This window comes from Rhinatrema bivittatum, chromosome 8 (genome assembly GCF_901001135.1).
Source record: "Rhinatrema bivittatum chromosome 8, aRhiBiv1.1, whole genome shotgun sequence".
Taxonomy (NCBI): domain Eukaryota; kingdom Metazoa; phylum Chordata; class Amphibia; order Gymnophiona; family Rhinatrematidae; genus Rhinatrema; species Rhinatrema bivittatum.
Window position 1 is genome coordinate 245,163,890 of NC_042622.1, and position 17,483 is coordinate 245,181,372.

Consider the following 17,483-nt stretch of genomic DNA (forward strand, 5'->3'; position numbering starts at 1 on the left):
ATATCTGACCTGCCACCGTGGTGATTAGGGATCACTCATGGGGCTGAAATGTACGACTGAGTTTGTCTGCTAGAACAATGTTCAAGCCCGCCAGGTAGGTCGCTCTCAGTAGCATGGAATGAGAGAGAGCTAAAGCCCAAATTTGCACTACTTCCTGACACAAGAGGTAGGAACTGGTCCCCTCCCCCTGCTTGATGTACCACATCGCTACTTGATTGTCTGTTTGGATTAGGATTGTTTTGTTGGATAAGCAATCCTTGAAGGCTAGAAGGGCATATCTGATCGCCCTGAGCTCCAGAAAGTTTATCTGATGTTGCGCTTCTGCTGCAGACCAGGTTCCCTGAGTTTGCAGGTGGTTAACATGTGCTCCCCAACCTAGAGTGGAAACATCTGTTGACAGAATTATTTGAGGTTCTGGAGCCTGAAACGGTAGCCCTTTGAGCAGGTGTGGCTCCTGGATCCACCAAGCCAGTGAGAGACGAAGCTGCCTGGAGACATGGACAATGCTGGACATTGAATGGTAGGCCTGGGACCTCTGGGATTTTAATGTCCACTGCGTTACTCGCATGGCAAGTTGAGCCACTGGGGTAACATGGACCGAGGACACCATATGTCCCAACAAGATGAGGACATGACGAGCAACTGTGGTTCGGCGAGACTGTACAGTGCGCTCAAGCACTGCCAACGTATGAGCTCGGTCCCTGGGAAGGAAAGCTTTCGCTTGGAGATAGTGTCGAGATCCACTCTGATAAAGGAGAGGGATTGAGACTGAATCAGATTGGACTTCTGATAATTGATTAGAAATCCCAAGGACAGTAGGAGCCGCATGGTGAGATGGAGGGAGTGAAGAACCGCCTCGGGAGACTAAGCACTCAGTAACCAGTTGCCTAGATAAGGATAAGAACATAAGAATATGCCATACTGGGCCAGACCAAGGGTCCATCAAGCCCAGCATCCTGTTTTCAACAGTGGCCAATCCAGGCCATAAGATCCTGGCAAGTACCCAAAAACTAAGTCTATTCCATATGCGTGCCTAGTCGTCTTAAGTATGCGGCTACTACTGCCAGGCATTTCGTGAAGACACAAGGGGCCGATGCCAGGCCGAACGGAAGTACTCTGTACTGGAAGTGCTGGTTTCCGACGAGGAACCGGAGGTACTTTCTGTGAGACGGGGTAATTGCTATGTGCATGTACGCGACTTTTAGATCTAGAGAGCAAAGCCAATCCCGCTGTTGGAGAAGAGGTAGAGAGCTTAAGGTTACCATTCTGAACTTCTCCTTTCGAAGATATTTATTTAGGGCACGAAAGTCTAAAATGGGGCGAATGCCTCCCGTCTATTTTGGTATTAAGAAGTAACAGGAGTAGAAGCCCTGTCCCCTTTGCAAAGGAGGAACTGGCTCTATGGCACTGGCCTGCAGGAGGGAAGCTCTCTCTCCTTGTAGGAGCTGAGAGTGGTCGGGGGAAGTCCACACCAGCCGAGGTGGAGAGTCCAACAGTATGGAGAGGACGTTTAGATGGTAACCTTGAGCTACGACCAACTGGACTCACTTGTCTGTGGTGACCTTGAGCCACAAAGTGGTGAAGTGGCAGAGCCGGCCACTGACTGGCAGGGATGGCAGAGGGGGGAAAGATGACAATAACTCTCTAGCGGGGAGTCAAAACCCTGCAGCAGGACCAGGTTGCGCAGGTGGCTGTGCCTTCTGAGGCCTGGGTTGTCGAGGTGGAGACTTGATAGGGTCTAGATGGATGAGACCGAGCTGGTGGAGAGTAGTATCTTCATGCTTTGTAAGCAGTTCTTTTCGCCTCTCTCCTGAACAGCCGTTTAGAAGAGGTAGAGAAGTCAGCATGTACAGCGGAAAGCTGCCACAGCGTCTCATTATGATCCTTAAGTTGTGTGACAGTTTCTTGGATCTTCGCGCCAAACAGATTATCACCCGGTACAGGAGAGGTCTGCTAAGCGGTCTTGTACCTCTGGGCGCAAATCCGAGGATTTCAGCCAGGCCCACCTCCTTGCACTTATTCCGGCTGCTGATAACATGGAAGACAAAGATGTCGTAAGCTGATCTAACCTCATGCTTACCTGCATCGAAGCCCTTTTTCACAATGGAGTGGCAACTGGTCTTGGAACTGATCTGGGAGAGACTCAGGAAATTCCTGTAATTGCTTGAATTCCTGTTGTATTGGGTCATATAAAGTTGATATGCCGCAATACGAGAGATTAACATTGATCCATGGAAAACTCTCTGCCCAAAAGCATCGAGGAATTTTTGTTCCTTCCCAGGAGGTGCCGAAGAATGAGGCCGTGGTCTCCTGGCCTTTTTCTGGGCAGAATCTACCACTACTGAATGATGGGCCAATTGAGTTTTTTGGAAACCAGGCGCTGACTGGATTAAATAGATAGCATTAGTCTTACGGTTGACCGGAAGGAGTGTACCTGGGTGATCCCAGTTGTGCTGTAGAAGATCAAGCAGGACATCATGAACCGGGATGGACATTATTTCCTTTGGTGCATCGTCAAACTGAAGGACTTCCAGCATTTTGTGCCTGGAGTCTTCTTCAGTTTGAAGGGCAAAAGGTATAGTCTCTGACATTTCCTTAATAAAATTAATGAAGGAGAGGTCCTCTGGTGGAGACTTGTGTCTTTCTTCCGGTGGAGAAGGCTCAGACGGGATATCTCCAGTGTCTTGGGAATCGGAAGAGTCATCGGACCATGGTTGATAAGGTCGATCCCCAGCACCCAACAGTGACTCAGATGGTAGAAAGACCTTCTCCGGCCAGAGAAGGTCGAGGCACCAATGAAGGACGAAGGGGAAACGTACCAGAAGGCCCTGGAACCGGGTCCGGCATCGATAGACCCTCCTCATCTGAGGAAAGATGAATGGGCGAAGGACCAAGTGGTATCTGTGTTTTCCCCGGTGCAGATGGCAGAGCACCGATGAGGACATCCAGCCTGTCGAGGAGCAGAGCGAGCATCGGTTCTGGATTAGGCACGGGAACCGGTATCGGCCATGGAGGGCCTGCACCACTGCCTCTTGCACAATCTGGTACAATTCCTCGCGGAATGCTGGTGCGGCTAACACCAGATCTGAAGAGGAGGTATGGATGGCATTGCCAGAGGGTCCACTGGTCCCAAGTGGAGTCTCGGCTGCTGCTCCCACAGAAGGCGGGGAACGCCTCAGTGTACCCGGCTCAGAGGAGGTTGGGAGCTCCTTAGCACGGGCCTTTTTCTTCGGTGGCTCAATGGATTTGGAAGATGAAGCCACCAGTGCACCTGGCGCAGAGGGTACAGATTTTCGATGCCTGTGTGGGGTGGAGGGGGAGGGGTTGTTGTACCATTTCGTTACCCCGCCACTCTTGAGTCTGCTCTGAGGGGAGTCCCAATCCATTAATGCCATCCCTCTTAAGGCTTTATGTAAATAAAAAGAACTTGCTGGCTTCTTAATACCCTGAAGGATGAAGTTCTCCTCCATCAGGTCCTTTGACTTGATGTTTGAAATCTTCTGGGCTGCTTGGAAGTGATGAGAGCTGTGCTTTCCTCTTTTTAGAACAGTCTGACTAAGGAGGTTTCTTCCTCTTCCAAAGAGCATTGCCCCTCTTCTTGAGAGCTTAGGGGGTGCACTGCATGCTGACATCCACTGTCTATCCATTCTAATCATAATCAAGAGTGGCCATTACCTCAGTTGAACCCCTCTGCCTGGGCATATCCTGAGCATTTGGGGGCTCCAGGTCTATCCTCCAAGGATCCATGGTTTAGAGATTTTTCCCTTGCCATAGAGCCTGGCTTCTACATAGTGCAGAAGGTCTAGTGTAATATGAGAACAAAGTCTGGGGAAAAAGTAGGGTGGACTCCTTCCAGGTACCTAAGCTGGTCTGTTAGGGGTCCCTGATCCCCAGACTCTGTGCTTCCTTCTGCTTGTTAACCGAACTGGGATGAGGACTTTTTGCCCTAGGTGAGAGCAGTAATGTCTTATGTAGACATGCCTTCCTCCTTCCCATAATCCTTCCCCTAACATGAGGTTGATTACCTCTGGGCCCTTTGAGTTCTCTTCTGGGCCACAGTCACACAATAGACAAAAGGACCCTGCTACAATGGACATCTTCCTGGTGCCACAAGCATTATACCTATGCACTCTGAGCATATCTTCTGCTCTTAGGTTCTCTGCTCAGGCAAATCTGCTAAAATGACAGCTTTTTCTTTTAAATTAGCTTTATCCTCCTTAGCCAAAGAGGAATAACAGAAGCCAAGAGGGAGGGAGGGAAACATATGTAGGGAAAGAGAAGAGGTATACCTCAAGGCCCTTGAATTTTGGGAAGCTATGTCACTTCAGAGCCACCACTCCCAAAGGGAGTGGGGCTCCTCAAACCCTCAGGAGGGAAAAAAAAGCTAATGGGAGGCAGCTGTACTGGGAAAATCACACTCAAGAGGTTGTCTTCTCAGGAGCTTAACATCTCCACCAGGCTGTGATCACAACCCGAGAGTGTAACCTTCAAGTCTGTCTACCCAGAGACAAAGACAGAGATTGACAGATTGATCAATCTAACATGTTGCTGATCACAGGGTGCTGCACAGTGGTCAGCATCCTATACCTCAAGGTCCTGAGTCCAGCATGGTCTCTGGCATTCTCCTCTGATGCATCATGCAGCTCTTTCTAGGGACCTCACCAACTGAATAGTTTTATAAGCCCAGTGCACAGGATTTCCTGTGGGCATGCCCTGACGACAACACTACTCTCCTATAAAAGGAAGCAGAGTCCTCAGAGCAGATACCTGAGCAACAGGTTTTGGTTCCATGCATTCCTGTTTTGCTGCATCTCTCTTGTGACCCCACTTGATTCCTGACTCTGCCTTGTCTACTGCCTGCTCTGACCACTGCTTGCCTTAGACTCTATACATACTTTGCCTACCCCAACCTGTTGCTTTCTTCTCAACTGTGAACTCCACTTGCCCTGACTTGGCCTGCCTCCTAACATTGCACAAACTCTACCTGCCTCGACATTGCCTGTTTGACCACACTTCTGCCTCCTGATTTTGTTCTGGTACCTTTACCCTGACTGTCAACTGCTATGAGTCCACCGGTTTGTTGCAACACACCAATGTGTCGCCAAGCACCAGCTGGTGTTGCGGCTCCCGGTGTCCCACAGCCGAAGTTATACTTCCCTTTATCTTTTTCCTGTCCCCGAGGGCCAATGGGAAGCCTCTTCCCTTCTTCCTGCCAGTGAGAGGAGGAAGCCGCTGATTGGCCAGTGGAGCAGGAGAAGTGGCGCATCTCACAGTCCGGGGGTGGGGTGGTTTGAGGGGGGCTGGGAGGAGTGGCAGCGAAGAAGCCCGACCCTGTGGCCACCAGAGCAGTGAGCCACAAAGAAAAGAAGCCAGCCGCACCAGGATTTTCCACTTCCAAAGCGGCAGGGAGTTGCAAGCACAAAGAGGCCGGTTGCTCCAGGGATTTCCCCCCCCGATGCAACAGTGAGTGCGGCAAAGCCGCAATTAAAGTAAAAGTGGCACTCGGCCGGGCTGATTACAGATGGGGCAAACTGGAGCTCCCAGCGGCCGTAAAAGCAGGCAGATGGGGGGCCACGGGAGCCTAGGGATATCCCAACAGCCAGAAGAAAGACTTGAGTGCTGTTGCATATTTTTCTAAAATAAATGTTTGCTGCTTCAGTGCGGCTGAGAAGGCAGTGGCAGCACTGCGAAATTAAAGGGGAACACAGCATTGGGGCTCTATGCAAAGTGTGAGAGACCCTGGGCAGGGAGATGACTGGGGTGTGTGTGGGAAAAAGAAAGAGAGACAGAGCCTGGGCAGGGAGGTGACGGGGGGGGGGGGGGGGGGGTGTGAGAGAGAGAGACAGAGCATGGGCAGGGAGGTGACGTGTGTGTGAGTGTGAGTGAGTGAGTGAGAGAGAGAGAGCACCTGGGCAGGGAGGTGACTGGGGGATGTGTGTGAGACTGGTCGTAGGGTTTAATTGGGGGGGGGGGGGGGGGGGGTGAATGACTTGTGGGCCCTAAAGAAGAGGACCGTGAGGACAGAGCTTCAGCGGCCGCTGCTGCTCATGGTATGTGCTTTAATGGAAAAGAGTAGGAGAGTTGCTGGAGAGGGTAAGTAAAAGTGGCATTTTAAGTTTATTTTTCTTGATTGACTGCAATTTTAGTTATGTGATGTGTCTGCTGTTTTGAAATATTTTATTGATATTTGGACAATTTTTAATAATTTTTATGAGTTTTAATTGTTTGACCTTATTCTGTTCATCAGCTGTTTTGAAACATTTATTAATATAGTTTTACAATTATTTGTGTGTGGGGATCTATAGCAGCTTGGCTTGTTCTGTTTTCCTAATAGGAGGTAAATTAATGTTTAGGACCTGTTTTAATATTTGTAGTGTTGCCTTTTCATAGATAGGGTTGTTGTGTTCCATAATGCAGGTGTAGCTTTGTGCAGATTAGTTTCTGTGCATTATTGCAGATCCTGGGACTGTGTTAGGTGCTATATTTCTCTTTCCATTTCTCCAGGTTCGCAATGCATGCAGAGTGGCTTTTTTTGGTTTTCCATTCCAGTTTGTCTCCATATTTATAATTTGTGGTCTTTCTGTACTTGGTGAAGGTCAGTTCTGTGTGTGACACCGAGGTGAGGTATTTTACTAGCATTAAGCATTTGTATCAATCTTATTTGCTGTGTTTTCTCATTATTGTAAATTACTTCCTTTTCATAAGGAGGGCTATTGTGCCTGGTAGTAAAGAGAGTTTGTTTTGCTTTTACTGAGATGTCATCAGAACCAGAATATCTTTTTTTTGCATGGTGAGTTCTATGGGTAATGCCCTAGTTCTGCTCTGCATCCATTGTTGGAGATCAAGGGGGTTCCCGTGGATGCAGAGTGTATGTTTACATACAGCCCCGTGAAAGTCACATGTTCAGTGTGTCACGCATGTGAGAACTGTCAGGTATGTCCCGGCTGAAAAAAGGTTGAGAACCACTGCTCTAGTAGTCTGTGATAAATATTTGTTTTTATAGACTGCCTACTGGCAAGGGCCTCCAACCACTCCTCCTTTAATGCAAAGGATTGATGTCAAAGGGGGTCTTATCAAGCAGGCAAAAACAAACAACTATTTAAATGTTATGCACATTAGAAAATGTGCATGGGAAACTTTTCCAATTCAAAATTTTCCAGAAATCCCACAGCCCTTTATAAAATAAAAACAAAAACAGAATCAGATTTTAAACAAGCCCTAGAGATTGAGTCCAATTACCTTAGCAAACATGAGTCAAACATTAAAGGATGCAAACCAGGCCACAGGTGCTTTCTTCATTCTTAGTTTCACCAAGCCCAGTTAAAATATCAGTTTAGGACACCAGAAATCCTGCTAATTCTGGCCTCTGGAATGTAAATGGTAGGTGTCAGTGTGTTGCAACTATACCTTCACTCCCCATTCCTCAAACCTGACACCTGGTTATTATATAAGGTTCTGACCTTATGCTATGTCACTGCCCACTACGCTCTAGAAATAATTTGGAGCCAAGCACATAATTCCATAACAATTAGCTCTTGGTGGCTTGTTAGTGATGCAAAATGAGGATCAATGGCGTATTAATGGTCTTCCATATTTGGAAGCTAGATTTATATCAATCAGATTACCAATTTTACTTTGCAGGAAATATATGGTAATTGTTTTTAAGCAAACTTATGAACAACTCAATTGAGGAAACACTTGATCCTCATTCAAGGCTGCTACAAGACTTGAACATATGCCTCACATAAAAGTGAACATACCACAACATATTGAAACTTTTAATGTTAATAGAAGCTGCAACGTGACTTGCCACTGAAGCCACATTGTGATGTTATACCCATACTTAATGCAAATCTGGTTCAGCATTACATGTGAAAGACTAAGAAGTCTTCAAACAGGAGCAAAACATCAAATCCATACTAGAGCAATGACTGCAGGTCATTTTGTTAAAATCTGGATATTAATACTTCTTGTGTGACTTAAGTCGTTACACAATTTTTATTCAATCAAAAAATGGGTTTGCATATATACAAAATGTGAAAAAAGTCAAATTTTTTTTGGATCCAGCAGTTTCCTCCTCCTTCTTTGTATGCACAATAAAGCTCTGGAATTTGTTGCCAGAGGATATGGTTAGTGCAGTTAGTGTAGCTGGGTTCAAAAAAGGTTTGAATAAGTTCTTGGAGAAGTCCATTAACGGCTATTAATCAAGTTTACTTAGGGAATAGCCACTGCTATTAATTGCATCAGTAGCATGGGATCTTCTTAGTGTTTGGGTAGTTGCCAGGTTCTTGTGGCCTGGTTTGGCCTGTTGGAAACAGGATACTGGGCTTCATGGACCCTTGGTCTGACCCAGCATGGCAATTTCTTATGTTCTTATAGTCAGTTCAAATGGAACTAAAACTGGGATCTAGTGCCACAAACCTTTATTTGCAATTAACCAGGAATTTTCCCCCTGTTTTATATGACTCTTCACCACCCCCTAGTTTGGTCATTGCAGCAATGATCCTGGGCCAAGGGCCATGTTCCAGGGCTCCTTCCAGAACCCTGTAATCATGGGAGTTAAATCCAGCCACCAGGTGCCATCCATAAAAAGGACCATGACTCTCCTCCCCCTCCTGGGGCCTGTGAACACTGACACTGTAGCTTCCCTAACAGACAGACAGCCGATGCAATAAGATGTGTGGTAGAACAGGCACTCATACTGGGCACCCGTTTTCTTAACATGTGAACAACCACTTTTCCCGGGTGCCTGATGTTATATTGAAAAAAGCTATGTTAAAGAGGACGCACTAAGAAGAAATTGTGCATCCCTAGCACTCAAATACAGTGGGCGCCCAGGAGACGTGGCTGTGTGCCCACAACTGCAACGGGTGCTCAATAGGAGCGACCATTTTATCCAGCCTCAGTTGATTCACTCTCATACACACACACACTATACACGCACAATAGCAAATGGCGAAATCGGCCTGGAGCATGTATATTATGAGCCCAGAAATTTTTTTTGTTTTGGTCAATCCATGGAGAAATTACTACTTACCTGATAAAGCACATGTTGCTTACCTGTAACAGGTGTTCTCACAGGACAGCAGTATGTTAGTCCTCACATATGGGTGACGTCACAGGACGGAGCCCAATCACGGAACACTTTTATCAAAGTTTCTAGAACTTTGACTGGCCCCTACTGGGCATGCCCAGCATGGCACTAACCCTGCAGCCAGCAGGGGTCCCCCTTCAGTCTTGTTTTGAAAGCTACAGGTAGTGTCGAAAAATAAAATAAAACGAACCCAACACCGCGGGGCAGTGGGCGGGTTTCGTGAGGACTAACATCCTGCTGTCCTGTGAGAACACCTGTTATAGGTAAGCAACATTTGCTTTCTCACAGGACAAGCAGGATGGTAGTCCTCACATATGGGTGAGTACCGAGCTGAGGATGTCCGAACATGCACCAAATGTACCCAACGGCGTGCAGGCGGCACAACAACTGGGATGGAATTTGGCAGAGGGCATCCTGAACCCCAGCGGGCAGGCGGAAGGGTGTTGGTACGTCACGTTGGAAAAAGGTTACGGAGGACAGATTGGCCAAAGATGGAATCCTGTCTTCCGGCTTTGTCCAAGCAATAGTGGGCTGCGAAAGTATGGAGTGAACTCCAGGTGGCAGCTCTGCAGATGTCAGGAAGCGGCACCGATCGTAGGTGTGCTACTGAAGTCGCCATGGCCCTCACAGAGTATGCTTTCACATGGTCTTGGAAAGGAATGCCTGCTTGCTGATAGCAAAAAGATATGCAATCCGCCAACCAGGAGGAAAGAGCCTGCTTACACACAGGTTGCCCTAATTTGTTGGGATGGAAGGAGACGAATAGCTGAGTGCTCTTCCTGTGGGCAACTGTACGGTCTAGATAAAAAGCTAGAGCCCATTTACAGTCAAGGGTATGCAGAGTCTGTTCCCCTGGGTTGCAGTGAGTCCTGGGAAAGAAGATAGGTAGTATGATGGATTGATTAATATAAAACTCCGAAACTACCTTGGGCAAAAATTTAGAGTGAGTGTGGAGTACCGCCCGGTCCTGCAGGAGTTTAGTGTAAGGCGGATAGGTGACTAGGGCCTGTAACTCACTAACCCTGCAGGCAGAAGTGATAGCTAAATGGAATAACACTTTCCATGTGAGATACTTAAGGTCACAGGAGTGGAGAGGTTCGAAAGGTGGTTTCATGAGCCTACTGAGAACCAGATTAAGGTCCTAAGAAGGGGCCGGAGGACGTAAAGGTGGCTTGATATGGAGCAAGCCTTTAAGAAATCATGTTACGAGGGGTTGTACCGAAATAGGGACATCCCCGATTCCTTTATGGAAGGCGGCTACCGCGCTGACATGCATTCTAATGGAAGAGGTCTTTAGACCAGATTCTGATAAATGCCAGAAATAGTTCAAGAATTTTGGGATTGGACAGGAAAAGGGATCAAGGGACTGGGAAGTGCACCATGTGTACCTTTTCCATTTATAGGAATAAGATTTTCTCGTGGAAGGCTTCCGTGAAGCGATCAGGACACGGGAAACTGATTCGGAAAGGTTAAGTGGTTGGAGGATTAACCTTTCAACATCCATGCCGTCAGGGACAAGGCTTGCAGATTGGGATGGAGTAGGCATCCGTCGTTTTGAGTGATCAGATGCGGGTCCGTTCCTAAGGGAATGTGCATACGGATGGAGAGATCCAGTAGTATGGGAAACCACACTTGGCGAGGCCAGCGAGGTGCTATGAGGATCATGGCTCCCTTGTCCTGACGTAGCTTCACGAGAGTCTTCGAGAGAAGAGGAAGTGGAGAGAATGCATAAAGCAGACCGGTTGCCCACATGAGGGAGAATGCATCTCTGGGCTGAGAGTGCTTGCTCCGAATTAGGGAGCAGTAATTTTCCACTTTGTGGTTCTGAGGGGACGCAAAGAGGTCTATTTGGGGATACCCCCATTGCTGGAAGAGAGAGATCACTACCGATGGATTGAGCGACCACTCGTGCGGTTGGAAGACACGGCTCAGTTTGTCTGCCAAGACATTGTTCACTCCCGGCAAGTAGGTGGCCCTGAAGTGCATCGAGCAGGAGAGCGCTTCCGCCCAAATCTGCGCAGCTTCCTGACACAGAAGGAAGGAGCCTGTGCCGCCTTGCATGTTTATGTACCACATGGCCACCTGGTTGTCAGTCTGAATCAGGATGACGTGATTTGAAAGAAAATCCTGAAAGGCTCTGAGAGCATATCGGATTGCTCGAAGTTCCAGGAAATATCTGGTGTTTGGCTTCCTCTAGAGACCAAGATCCTTGCGTCTGTAGATTGTTTACATGAGCTCCCCAACAGATGTTGGAAGCGGTGGTGAGAATGATTTGAGGATCTGGGAGATAAAAGGGCAAGCCTTGGAGGAGATTGGTGTGATCTTTCCACCAGGCGAGAGATAGACTGAGTGCGTCGGTGATGTAAACAATGGTTGACAGAGGCTGAGTGGCTTGAATTCATTGTGACCGCAGTGTCCAATGCATGACTCTCATGGCCAGGCGGGCCATTGGTGTCACAGACTGAGGACGTCATGTGTCCCAGTAGGACGAGCAATTGACGAGCTGTTGCTGTGTGTTGAGACTGCAACTGGTGAGCTAGAGACACGAGGGTTTGAGCTCGCTGAGGGAGAAAGGCTTTTGCCTGTAAGGTGTCCAAGTCTGCCCCAATGAAGGATAAGGTTTGAGATGGGACTAAATAGGATTTCTCGTAATTGACAAGAAATCCTAGAGAGATTAGAGTGTGAATGGTCAGGTTCAGGGAGGACCGAGCAACTCGCTGGGTTGGGGCCCTGATCAGCCAGTCGTCCAGATAGGGGTAGACATGGACACCTTCCTTCCTGAGAAAGGCTGCAACAACTACGAGGCATTTGGTGAAAACTCGTGGTGCCGATGCTAGGCCGAAAGGGAGCACTCAATATTGGTAGTGCTTTTGGCCTACTAAAAAGTGGAGATACTTGCGATGAGCCGGAGCTATCGCAATGTGGGTGTAAGCGTCTTGGAAGTCTAGAGAGCAGAGCCAGTCTCCTCTTTGTAGCAGATGTAGAAGAGAGCCTAAGGTTACCATCTTGAACTTCTCTCTTTGAAGGTACTTGAGGGCTCGTAGGTCCAGAATTGGACGAAGTCCTCCTGACTTTTTTGGGATGAGAAAGTACCAGGAATAGAATCCTAGGCCCTGTTGTGAAAAAGGGACAGGTTCTATTACGTTTGACTGGAGGAGGGAAACCTCCTGCTCCAGAAGGACAGAGTGGCCGGTTAGTCCCCATGTTTGTAGAGGTGGGGAGTCCGGTGGAAGAGTTAAGAAGTTTAGGTGGTAACCCTGAGCAATGATTGCTAGCACCCATTGGTCGGTTGTGATTGAGTGCCACTTTTCGTGAAAGTGACCTAATCGACCTCCCACTGGTATGCTTTGTAGAGGAAGCTGGCTTCCGCTCTCCCAGTGAAAGTCAAAAACCCGAAGCAGGCCCTGGCTGGGGAGCTGCTTGCAGTTTTTGCTTTCAAGGCTGGCGAGGCTGAGATTTTTGGTAAGGCCTCGTCGGTCTGGATCTTGGTGGTGGGGGATAATACTTCCGTGTACGGAAGAATGATTTCTTAGAGTCCTTCTTGAAGGTTTGCTTAGAAGGGAAATCAGAAGGTATCGATGAGAGCTGCTTGAGGGTCTCATGATAGTCCTTTAATTCAGCAACTATTTGTTGAATTTGCTCTCCAAATAGATTATCCCCTAAGCAGGGCAGGTCAGAAAGTGTCTTGAACTTCTGGGCGAAGATCAGAAGACTTAAGCCAGGCCCAACGCCTTGCCGAAATGGCAGCTGCAGACACTCTAGTGGAAGTGTCAAAAATATCATAAGCTGTTCTAATTTCATGTTTTCCTGCTTCAAAGCCCTTAGTTACAAGGGCTTGCTGGAATTGTTCAGGCAGGGTTTCAGAGAAATCTTGTATCTGCTTGAAAATGACCCTATTGTATTGGGTCATGTACAGCTGATAAGAAGCTATCCTGGAGATAAGCATGGCCCCTTGGTAGACTCGTCGACCAATATTATCTAAGAACTTGTGTTCTTTGATAGGAGGTATAGATGAGTATGGCTTCGTCCTTTTTGCTTTCTTTTGGGCTGATTCAACCACTACTGAGTGGTGGTCAAGCTGAGGTTTTTGAAAGCCAGGTGCTGACTGTACGAGATAAGTAGAGTCAGCTTTTTTATGTACTGGAGCAATGGATCCAGGATTTTCCCAATTCTTTTTTAGAAGGTCAAGAAAAACCTGATGAATTGGAATGGAAGTGATCACTTTAGGGGCATCCAGGAATTGGAGAAACTCCATCATCTGGTGCCTGTCATCTTGCTCTGTCTGAAGCTGAAAAGGGACCAGTTCAGACATTTCCTTCACAAAATTGATGAAAGAGGTCCTCTGGAGGAGAACGCTTTCTACATTCAGTAGGAGAGGGTGGTGAAGGCAAATCATCGGTATCTGTGGACGTATCATCCCCCCAGGTGTCATAAGGATCAGCGGGCTGACCTGTAGGACCAGGAGGGGGTTGGATACCGGAAGGTCCCGGCTGAGGCTCCGAGAGAATCGAAGGAATCACCAGGGGCACCGAGAATGCCCTGGTGGGCATCGGAGGCATCAATGGCGCCGATATGCGTATCGCCCCCAATGAATGAATCGGTGGCGAGGGACGACACGGTACCGATGGCTGAGGCACAACTCCCGAAGAAGGAATGCGAAACTGTGTTTCTCCTCCTGATGAAGCTGTCATCGGGGAGCGCACCGGGGCTGTCGGCGACCCAGGAATTAGCGGTGAAAGGGCGGTCATGAGCACTTCCATCCGGGAAAGCAGCGGTGCCAGCGCTGCTGGAATCGGGTCGGTGACTGGTTCCACTCTCGGTGCTGGAGTCTGTGCCGGAAGGACCTGGAGCCGTTGCATCGCCTTGTCGATGGCCTCCTAGACCAGCCGGTCCAGTTCTTCCCGGAGACCTGGGGTAACAAGACCCGGCTCCATAACGTAAGAGGGAGGCTGAGGCAGAGCCGGAGGGACCACCTTTACAGGCGGAATCACGACTCCCAAACCCCGATCGGGTGAGGGTTGCCTCGATGTCTCGGTCGCAGGAGTGGACGGTGCCACTCCTGGCCGGGGCTTCTTCGATGGAGGCTCGGACGGTATCGAGGTCGATGACTTCGGTTCCTCGAGGGCCCGAGACTTGCGATGCCGATGGCGATGTTTCTCCCTCCGATCCCCTCGATCTTCGGGGGAAGGGACGGGAGTCAAAGGCCGTGGAGACGTCGATGGCGGACGGTCACCGGAGGATTGTCGACGGTGGTGCGACTTCGACGGTGCCAGTTCCGAAGACGTCGATGCGATGGACGGCGTCAGGGTGTGAGCACGGAAAAGGAGTCCCATCTTCTCTATTCTGGCTTTGCGACCTTTAGGTGTCATCAAGGCACATTTGGTGCAAGTCAGGACATCATGCTCACGGCCTAAACACAATACACAGACTCTGTGAGGGTCTGTGATAGACATGGTGCGCGTACAATCTGGGCACAGACGGAAACCAGACACCATGGCCATGGGAAAAAATTGAGCCGCGGTATGGTCGACGGCCAGTAGGCCACGAGGGCCAAACTCGATGAAAAACGGCAAAAAACTTACCGAAGTACCGCGGGCTGAGTAAAGAAAGAAGAGGGAACCCTGTGGGGCAAATTTAACTTTAAAGAAGTCCGTGAAGAAATTCCTATCAGGAATGTGGTCAGAGCTCCTTAACCGCGAGGCTACTGCTGCGCGGAAAAAAGAAGACTGAAGGGGGACCCCTGCTGGCTGCAGGGTTAGTGCCATGCTGGGCATGCCCAGTAGGGGCCAGTCAAAGTTCTAGAAACTTTGATAAAAGTGTTCCGTGATTGGGCTCCGTCCTGTGACGTCACCCATATGTGAGGACTACCATCCTGCTTGTCCTGTGAGAATGTCCTTTTCTTTAATGAAGACAGGTTAATCCACACCAGTGTGTTATGCACCTCTATCAGCAGATGGAGATGAAGCAAGTCTGACAACATGGTATATATACCCCTCCGATACTGTGGACTCCGTACAAGCAGTGTGCGCTGAAGCGGACGCATATGCGCGCTTGCCCATTGAACTACCTCTAGGGTGGCTGCCATCAACCCAAGCACCCGAAGGTAAGACCATACCGTCAGGTGTATTGTCAATAGCTGCACCTATGTCATCAGTTTCTGAATGCAGCTCTCTGGTAGGAATACCCTGCCTTGCTTTGTGTTGAAATGAATAGAGATGCTCCAGTGTCTGGGATGGCTGCAGATTGCTCTTGCCCAAATTCACCACCCAACCTAGTTCCTCTAGCTAGGAGATCTCCTTGCCCAAGACCTGAAGGCTCTCTTCCATACTCTTGGCACGAATTAGCCAATCTCTAAGTACAAGATGGACCAGAATGCCATCCTTACTCAACATTGCCACTTTCACCACCATAACCTTGGAGAAGTTTCTGGGCACCGTGGCCAAGCCAAAAGCATAGCATAGTGCTCGAAACTGATGTCACCCCAAAACAGTGAAACACATAAACCGTTTATGCTCCAGCCAAATGTGAATATGCAGGTACACCTCAAATCCAGACGTAAAACTCTCCCGACTGTACTGCCATCATTGAGTGAAAAACGTCCATGCAGAAATAAGTCACTCGCAAAATGACGGTTGACTCTTGAGATCCAGGATGGGGTGAAAGGAACCCTCCTTCTTGGGTACAATGAAATAAATGGAATATCGTCCCATTTTTACTCATGACATGGGCACTGGGATCACGGCCCATAGGCTGAGGAGCCTTGACAACGTATACTCCACTGCCTGTCTCTTCTGCGGAGAGCTGCAGGGAGACACCATGAAAACGTCCCGAGGAATGCTAAACTTTAGAGCATAGCTATCTCTTATTACCTCCAGAATGTGATTTTGACCCACCTCAGATAAAAAGAGGTGACCCCCTATCTCCTGTTCCCAGGTGTGGGTCGGCACACCTTAATTGAGAGGGGGGGCACAGAAGGTACTGCCGCTTGAGCCTGTACTCTGTCTGGGCTGCAAGGACTGAGACCTATCCAAAGGTCGAGCCCTCTGAGAAGCTGCTCCTCTGCAGGGTTGAAAATGTTTGAAACCACTAGTACAACCTCTCGCGCCGAATGAGCGCAGCATCTGCTTTTTAATCTCTGGTAACCGAGGACCCTGGATCTCACCCCACTTATTGGCCATTTTCTCCAGCTCACTCCCAAACAAGAGCAAGCCTTTAAAGGGCAACTTCATAAGGTTAGACTTTGAGGTTGTATCAGCTGACCAATTTTTCAGCCATAGCCGACTGCTGAGGTATAGAGCAAATCGCAGCCTGCATCTGCCAAAAAGGTGCCTGCTGGTTCCATCACTGCCCTGGAATTCACACCAGATTCATCAATCTCCTGAGAGAGCAGTAAACAAGAGCAGGCCACCAGGGAACAGGAAGCTTTCTGCAAATTCATTGCCATTGCTTCAAAGGCCTGCTTAAGGATAGCTTCTATTCTCCTATCCTGTTCATCCTTCAAGGCCGCTCCCCCTTCTACGGGAATAGTCGTCCACTTGGTAACAGGAGCATCCACCTTTGGAAAACGCAATTGCTCTCTTGAAACTGGATCCAGAGGGTACAGTCCTTCCAAGACCTACCTCCCTTTAAAATTAGCTTCCGGGGCACCCATTTAAGATCAATTTTTGAATGACCTCCATAATAGGGAAGAAACATGAGGCTTTACACAAAGAAAGATCCCACAAAATGGGATCTTTCTTTGGCTCAGACATGGAATCAGCCCCAGGTACTCCCAAGTACCTTAAATGTCTGGGAAATCAAGAGCCGGTAACTCATCTCTATGAAAGAACTGCAACATAGTCCTATAGGATCAGTGTCATTCATACCATCTAGGTCCCTATCAAGAAGACTGGCTCCAGGCATACCCCATTTACTCGCAGCACCAGATGTTTGGGATTTCATCACCTGCAACCTGTTAAGATTGGTTGTGGCAGAAGACTGGGCCTGAAGGACAGACTGCAGTCCTTGAAAATAATTCTACCCAAGAAAAGGCAGAGGTATCCATGCCAAAACCAGGGAGCTCCAAAATCTGGCAACCCTTTTGGCAGCTTTGTTTTCCCATTCCCAAACCAGGCTGGGAAGCGCTAGGCTTAGTAAATTCAGACTGAAGCAATTCTCCCTGAACCTCCAAACAGCACTGACAAGTTAGAGGGAATGCCAAGCTGAGATGCCTGAATATGACAAGCAACACACGGGGCGAGGAACAGGCTGCTTCGTTATGGGTGCCATTAGGCTATCAATACCCCCCACACACACACATAACTAAGCCCATGCCAATTGAAAAATCAGCCACTGGACCAAGGCACTTATCTGAGAGACTGCGGAAATTACCTCAGGAATTCTTAAGTGA

The 17,483-nt window shown here is 48.5% G+C and overlaps 1 protein-coding gene across 5 annotated transcripts in view; it reads right to left on the minus strand.

Annotated features, from left to right (window-relative positions):
- ELL (elongation factor for RNA polymerase II) overlaps positions 1-17,483 on the minus strand; it is a 528,830-nt gene that overhangs the window by 373,930 nt on the left and 137,417 nt on the right. The window contains exon 1 of one of the 5 annotated variants that reach the window (XR_003858422.1): positions 7,240-7,310. The exons of the other annotated variants lie outside the window; for them this stretch is intronic. The gene's annotated coding sequence lies outside the window, so the exon portion shown is untranslated. Of the gene's footprint in view, positions 1-7,239; positions 7,311-17,483 lie in introns of those variants that run through there. 5 annotated transcript variants of the gene reach the window in all.